The following is a 6,000-nucleotide window of genomic DNA, read 5'->3' on the forward strand; positions in this document are numbered from 1 at the left end:
TGCCACTTTAGGCTCCCAAATCCAACCACTGAGATCCTTATAATCCCATCTCAGCTGCTGCCTAACGTGCAGGTGCTTAAAGTCTCTCGGGCACTTACATTTCTGCTCTTAAAGTCACCAAGGTGTCTAAGTTTCTGCCACTGGGCACGTGCACAGCTGCCTCTAGCCTGATGGTTGGCACCGACCTCACACCTAAGAGCAGTCAGGATTCTTAAGCTAGGTGTTCCCCGCCTCTCTTGTCTGTGGGGCCTGATCTGAAAAGCATGCCCAAAGCACACTGCACTCCACACCTAATGACGAGAGGGAGGAGGTGGTGGCTTCTCTTATAACCTTTGACCTACTGGTTAGGGCACTCAGCCAGGGTGTGGGAGATCCTGGCTGAACCCCTGCTCTGCCAGAAGTGAAGAAGGAATTTGAATTTGGGTTTCCCACCTCTCAGGTGAGTGTCTTGACATTGGACTACAGGATATTTTTGTGTAGGTCTCTCTCAATCTTTCCGGTAGAAGTTTCTCCATTGTGTTTAAATAATTAAATATGCGTCGGGACATAGTGAGAATGAGTCTAGTGATTAGAGCACTCTCTTAAGAGATGAGGAAATCCCTTCTTCACATGAGGTAGAGGTAAACATTGAACTGGGGGGTGACTAAAGGGATACCCTCTGCCTCCTTTCCCTCCCCCACTCCAGCTGTTTTATGGGGGTTTAAGCATATACCACCAACTTTCTTGCAAGAAATGGCATAAGCGCCTAACTCCAGGAGAGGATTCACAGCTTTGCATTGTGAATAGCGATAGGCACCTTGCTCCAGCCCAGATTTAGCTGCCCAGTTCTGAGAGGGGTCGGATTTAGGCCATACCCTTTCCCTCAGAATCTGTTTTTCGCTAGCTCCCCATTCAGTGTGCTGGCTTTTGTGGAACCCATTCTGAGGTGCCCAACTCTCCCCATGCATTGTATAGGGAACCTGGGTGCCTACCTCGGGGCTGTGGATTTCACTAGGTAGCAAGCGGCCTAAAAATTAGTCACTGCAATGCTGACCATTGCAACATCTGAGTCCCTTTGTAGATTTAACCCTTAGTCTCCATGCACATTCATTTCTCGGCCTCTCTGTGAGTACTCCAAGAGCACTAATAAGGGTGCTAGTAATTGTGAAGCAGAATTTGTTAGAACTGATCTCTTTATCTTTCAGGTCAACAAAACAAAATAGCTACATGCGCTAAATAAAACATAGCGGCCTGAGCGCACATGCACACATACACATGATAGCACTCAGGATTTGGCACTCTGGATCAAAGTTATTTGGTGATAGAATTCAGCCTTGAGCATTTAGCCTTGAACAGCATTTGTTAAGGTCTTCCACTACTACAGCTATCTCTAAACAGCAAACTGCACTTTCAATTAGCCTTGAACCTTTGTGCAGGTGTTTTCCAATAAATAATTGCCAGAAAATATGTTCTATTTCAAGGCTATCAAATAACAGCTAACAGCAGCAGCTTAGGTAAGTATTATTATTAATATTATTTAGTATAAAAAATAAAATATTGGATAACTATAACATAAATAAGATAACATGCAATAAACATCTGATTCAGATAAAGGGATGTTAATGTTTATGGTCCCAAATTAGATTAACTTGACATTTAAAAACAATTTAGAGTTGGTTTTTTTAAATAATCTTTTTTTACCCTCATGACATCATTACAGGGCAGAGTTAAGATTGTCTGGGTGCTTTAACTGTTCATTTCCAGACACTGACATGCTTGGATTTCTTCTACATTTAACCCTAACTCTGAATTTCCTTTGTTATGATTGTTTTTGGGAAGAATTACGACATTCTCATGATTTTTTTCTCCCCTTAAATTACTGATATATACGTCCAGATTTAACTTCATTTTTGCATAGTTTTTTGCATGTGAATTGTATATATTATGTAAAATTGTAATAAACTTATCAAAGGCTAAGCCAATAAAAATAGACTGGATGAGTATGGCAATGAAAATAGGATAAATATACATGCATGAAAACAAATATTATAAGATGCTACATGTATGTAATATGATAAAATATTGCATGATATTATTTAAGAAATAGTATAAGATGTTGAAATGAAGGGGTATGGGAGATTTGCCAAAGTCCCATTTTCACAAGTGACCAGCAGTGCAAGTAGGGCAGCCCAGTGCATTATGCCATACCAGTACGCTATTTATAGCTGGTACGCCATACCGGAAAGACACAGGAGGAGCAGAACGTAGGCCCACCGGGCGGCCCCACTCCAGTAGCTCCTCTGGCGTGGCTGTTCTGTCCCCAGCCCTTCCATGCAGCTGTGTCTAGTGTCTCCTGTCTGGAGTCTGTAGGCAGCCCTGCCAGAGGACAGGGCTGGGGGCGGTATAACCGCGCTGGAGGAGCGGCCCCACATTCTGCTCCTTTCACCACTGCGGTTCCCAGGAGAGCCTGAACCACAGGGGTCTCCTGGGGACCACAGCAGCGAAAGGAGCTGAATGTCAGGTGGCCCCATGCTGGCAGCTCCTCCGGCCCGGCTGTTCCACCCCTAGCCTCGCTCCCAGCAGCCCTGTCCTCCGGTGGGGCTGCTGTACAGACCACGGACAGGACAGGAGATGCAGCTGTGTTTAAGGGCTGGGGGCAGTACAGCCGCGCTGGAGAAGCTGCCGGTGTGGGGCCACACAGTGGCCCCATGTTCTGCTCCTTTCACTGCTGCGGATCTGTAGAGCCCTGAGGTTCAAAAGTCTCTGGCACAGCGGGAGAAGAACCGAGCTCCCAACTCCCCCCTACCCCCTCAAGGTAACATGGGACGGATCATGGGGAGGGGTGAGGGAGAGTGCGGGGCCCCAGGCTGGGGGCAGGGTCACATGAAGAGTCACGAGGGGTCACATGGGGAGGTCATGTGCCCCCTCCTCTTTAGCTGGTGCAGCGTACCGGTACCAAATGAATTCTACTTGCACCACAGCAAGTGACAAGCACTTAGGAGACTAAGGCTGATGGACTTTCGATGATACTTTGGTTCCTAAGTCACTTAGATGCTTTCAAAAATGTTACTGGATATTATAATGTGTGCACACAAAGGGAGAGTTAAGAGTAACTTTGGCATATCCTGATCTGAAGGTTTAACCATGCAACCGTAACTATCTTTTAACACCTTTCTTTATATGGAATTACATGTAGATCCTGCATCACATTTCTCCACGGACATATTACAGGCCATGGCTTTGGAGCTGCTTTAGGGTAGGATGTTCCATGGGTGCTCTGTGTTGGCCTCACTCTGCTCCACAGGGGAGTTTTACCATTCATTTCAATGGTAAGAAAGTAAGGCCAATACTGACCCCTCTTTCAAATGCTACTTCTAACCTTTAGCAGAAAAACGTAGGTAGCATTTATATTCTTTTAAAAATATCAGAGAGGAACACCCCCAGGTATTTTGGGAGCAGTATTCTTTTAATAATTTTGTATCTGCCCTTGATTCATCAGAACAAACAAAGACAGGCCACTCGGTTGACATTACACTTCAGTGCACAGGTTACATGACTGCAGCAGCCATTGTCCAAGTAAAACAAATGTTGAAGAGTGGTGAGATGCACCTTGGATAACCCCTTTATGCAAAAGGTTGGAACAGCTCAGAGGCAGGGCTCTATCTTTCTTGTTTACTTTGAAATTTACCTGAAAAGAAGTTAAATTAAGGCCTAATCAAAAAGCAAACCCAATGATTATTTCATTAGGCTACTGCTTTTGTTTGCTGTTTATAAAGATAAGGTACTCCCAGCTGATAAAATTGCCACTGTAGCTTCTGACCCACAAAAGCTTTCTGTGGCTATATAGGAATAGAAATTTCTCCCTAGTTGGGAGCCCCATCAAAGCCAGTGTCTCACAGATGGGTGAAGCTACCCCCATTCTGACTCCACCCTTTTGAGCTCATAGGAATTACATCAGACATTGTAGGGAAGAATTTTAAACGAGTCTGAAGACACCAAGGAAGTCCCTGGCTGACAATTTCACTCTGCCACAGAAAACAGTGAGGGAGAAGGGGAGTAGTATTGTCAGCCCCAAAGGCTAAAACAAACATGAATCAGACCCCACCCACCCAAAATCATGAGACTAAAAAAAAAAATCTTACAATTTGGGGCCCAAAAATTATACTGTGTTTTCCTTTCTGACCTCCGTCTGCCCAGCTCCAATGTGTGCATGCGACAGCATGGCCAGCACTCCCAGATTCAGAGACCACCATGATTCCAGCCCCACTGCAGGTGGGGTTGCTTAGGGTTACCATATTTTAATTTAAAAATAGGAGGACACTCCACAGGGCCCCGGCCCCGCCCCAACTCCGCCCCTACTCTGCCCCCTCCCCTGAACGCTCTGCCCCCTGCTCCTCCCCCTCCCCTGCTCCCCGCGAATCAAATGTTCGCGGGAAGCCTGAAACAGGGAGGCAGCAGGTAAGCTGGGGCTGGGGCGGGGCGCGGCCCAGTCCGGCACCCCCGGCCGAGCAGCTGCCTCTGGCGGCCGGCCGGCCCAGGCCAAGAGGCTCTGGCCCCGGTGTCTCCCGCCCGGGCCCTGGGGCGCTGGCCCCCGGCCGAGCACCGCCGGCCCTGGCCCCCAGCCCCTGCAACGCCGGCCCCGCACCGCCGGCTCCGGCCCCTGGCCGAGCACCGCTGGCCCCTCCCTCCCTATTTTCCCCGGACATGTCCGGCTTTTTGGGATTTCCTCCCGGACGGGGATTTGAGGCCCAAAAAGCCAGACATGTCTGGGAAAATCTGGACGTATGGTAACCCTAGGGTTGCTGGCTGCCCCAAAGTTCTAATTAATTAATACTGTGCCCCACATCTCATTAGTCATCCCCCAGCACAGAAGTTAATTCTGCACCTGCAGCCCCACCCCTGTCCTTTGCCCCTCAGTGCATCTCCACTCCTCCTGCAGCGCTAGGGGTTCTTCACCCCCCTCTTCCCCTTCCCAGTCATGGTGGGGCAGGGAGAAGAGAACAGTCTGACCCATTGTTCACAGAAGGGAAGGGAGGAAGGAGCGGCAGAGCTTCCTGAATTGCTGGGCTCTTTCTGCTCTGTGAGAATAGTGTTGGCTGCTCCTTCTCCCCCCACCCTCCTCCCTGACACCTCCTCTCAGTTCCTGAGGAGGGATAACAGCTCTGGTTGTTTCATGTAGAAGCCCTGACTGGCTGCCTTCCCCACCTCCCAGGCAAGAACAGCCAGTCAGAGGAGGTTTTGACCAGGCAAGGCTGAAATACAATGAGCTTGAGCATTTTACATCAGTGGGAGATTTTGGCACCAGTGAGGGCCAAAACCCTATTACTTGCAATGAAATTGTGCAGATTGGTAATACTGGAAGGCTGAAGGTTTCTTATACCCTTCCAAATCAAAACAACAATCAAGGAGTGAGGCCCCTCAAGGATTCAGATGATTGGGGAAACTCAAATGGCAGAAAAGCATTGGGTGTGAGGTTCTGTGGAGACAAGACTGGAACCCTGGATCTGTGAGGTGCAGGATGTGTCTGTGTAACAAGGCAAACTCCCATCAGCTGTAGCAATGGTCCTGCCTCTTGGATCACTCTTAGGGCACGTCTTCACTACCCGCCGGATCGGTGGGTAGCAATTGATCTATGTCTGACCTCCCAAGCTCCAGTAGTGACAGTTTGCATAGACCCACACCTAACCTCCCCCACAGAAATGGCCCTAGTTGGGGGAATGGAAGCAGCAGCCTTCCCACTAACCAGGGTACTCCAAAGAGCAACAGAACTGCAGGAATGGGTTGCCCACCTCCAGGCTGAAAACCATGCACTGCAGGCCAACTGTCGGCTAAGAATAAGCGCCTTCAGAAACAAATGGCCTGCTCACACAAAGAAAACACTTCACTCTAGGTATGGATCATGATCCCATCACCTTAAGAAGCAGCATACTCACCATGTTAGAACCATCCTAGAGAGATTGCATCAGTGCAACCTGAACGTGAAGTTGGAGAAGTGTGTTTTTGACCAAACCTCCAGAGAAT

This window comes from Malaclemys terrapin, chromosome 2, assembly GCF_027887155.1.
Source record: "Malaclemys terrapin pileata isolate rMalTer1 chromosome 2, rMalTer1.hap1, whole genome shotgun sequence".
NCBI classification, from domain to species: domain Eukaryota; kingdom Metazoa; phylum Chordata; order Testudines; family Emydidae; genus Malaclemys; species Malaclemys terrapin.